Genomic DNA, 2,342 nt, shown 5'->3' on the forward strand with positions numbered 1-2,342 from the left:
CCCCAATGGAAGTTGTGGTTCTCTCATGATTCTGAAGAAAAAACATTAGACAACTAAACAAAATCACATGTAATTTATGAATTAATGATTAAATGTACTTGTTTCATTACTGGATGAATCCGCATTCTTGAACGAATCTCTTGTGATTCAAAGACAAATACATTTCAACAGCCCCTTTTCGCCACCTACTGGGCTGGCGTAACAATGTAATCGACAAATCTTCATTTGAAGTGTCAAATTATTTTCAAAAGGTGATTTATTCTATTTTAATCCGCACCGGAGCTGCGCCCATTCACAACCCAAGCAAGCTAGATAATTCAGCTGCAATTGCAGGTTTTCAAACAGAGATGGCGACAAAGAGGCAAAACTTTTGGACTGCAGCTTTAAATATATCAAAACTTTTGATTAGTAATATGCATTGCTAAGAACTTAATTTGGACAACTTTAAAGGCGATTTTCTCAATATTTAGATTTTTTTTTGTACCCTCAGATTCCAGATTTTCAAATAGTTGTATCTCAGACGAATATTGTCCTATCCTAACAAACCATACATCAATGGAAAGCTTATTTATTCAGCTTTATGATGATGTATAAATCTCAATTTAAAAAAATAGACCCTTATGACTGGTTTTGTGGTCCAGGGTCACATATATGTTTGTATGTATGTGTGTATGTGCACACGCGTACACACACACACACACACACACACACACATAAAGTATAAATTACATACACATCAGGAATATTATAATTATTATTATTATAATTATTTAATACAATATACATACAATATATAATTGTATAAATCTAATTATCTAATTATCTATATCTATTTTAATTTTTTATTTATTATTAGGGATGTAACGATTCACTCAACTCACGATTCGATTCGATTCACGATTTTGATTTCACGATTCGATTCGATTCACGATTTTTTTTTTTTTTTTTCAAAATTAGATTCAAGACAAATTATAAATTAAATGTGTCCTTTTATTATTGCTTGGACAAAATGCTGCACATTATATATATATACACACTCTATATTAGGGTTGGGAATCGAAAATCAATTCCGATTCCAGAATCGGAAGTATAAAGTATAACAATATATATATATACACATTGATTATTCTGTCACATTTTTTATTTTATTGTTTATTGTAATTTTATTTGTTAATTACAATATGAAATGAAATATTGGGTATATAATTACAATAAATATAGTTATATTTCTAATAATGATATGTGATCCTGGACCACAAAACCAGTCATAAGTAGCATGGGTATATTTGTCGCAATAGCCAACAATACATTGTATGGGTCAAAATTAGCGATTTTCTTTTATGCCAAAAATCATTAGGATATTAAGTAAAGATCATATTCCATGAAGATATTTTGTAAATTTCCTACCTTAAAGCTGCAGTCCGTGACTTTTTTTGGTTAAAAAGGATCCGAAATCAATATTTGAGCAAGTACATAACCAGCCAGTGTTCAAAACTATCGCCTTACTTTAGCCTGATTCACAACGGTTAGCTTATAATAATGTTTTCTAATTTGAGTGGTACGGGTAGGTTTTCGCGGGAAATTCGAGCATGCCGCTGCGTCATTACGTCACGTCTGTAAACATAAAGAAGTTGTCCCGGCTACTAGGCTATCGCATGTGAGGATCCTGCAGGTGGCGCATCGTTTATAGCCATTTCTCACAGCAGTTGGAATAATTAAATGTATCATTTTGATGGCGGATTGTAATCCAGAAAGGATTATGTGTTTATGAAACACATGTGAATGAAATTAAATTATATTCCAGTTATAAATGTGCTTCTGATTACAGATAGCCTGGGATTACAAAAATTTGTATTTGAAAGAAATCCAGTTCGAAGGGAGCATAATTTGCTTTTTAGGTTAAAAGAATTTCTTAATATGAAATTCGAAGAGTATGACAATTAGATTAGACTGTGCAAAAATTGAAATCTACACGCTAATACACACTATACTCATAGTCACCAATGCTGATGTTGTTAACATTAATCATTTGAGAATAAAGTATAACAATAATAATAATTAGAACGGTTTGATGTGATATGAGCTAACCGATCTTTAGATTTAATCACCATTGGTAGCGAGATTTATGGTAATGCTTTTTTCCTCAGTTGGTCAGAACAAACGTGGCAGACTTGTTACTTGTTCAGATGGCAATATACGGTGAAAATTCTTATTTGGGTCATATTCCAAGACGTAGGCTAGAATCTGTGATTGCGAAGTACAGTAAATATCCACACCAGTGCGGTGACTGACTGCCACACATACTCCTCAAAACATTAGATTCATCCGCGCTGGAGCCGAGC

General features: G+C 32.6%; 1 protein-coding gene across 1 annotated transcript in view; it reads right to left on the reverse strand.

Moving 5' to 3' along the window:
• LOC107741658 (seizure 6-like protein) overlaps nucleotides 1-2,342 on the reverse strand; it is a 50,608-nt gene that overhangs the window by 10,727 nt on the left and 37,539 nt on the right. The gene's annotated exons all lie outside the window — the stretch shown is intronic.

The sequence above is a fragment of the Sinocyclocheilus rhinocerous genome, unplaced genomic scaffold, assembly GCF_001515625.1.
Source record: "Sinocyclocheilus rhinocerous isolate Xijiao unplaced genomic scaffold, SAMN03320098_v1.1 scaffold886, whole genome shotgun sequence".
Taxonomy (NCBI): domain Eukaryota; kingdom Metazoa; phylum Chordata; class Actinopteri; order Cypriniformes; family Cyprinidae; genus Sinocyclocheilus; species Sinocyclocheilus rhinocerous.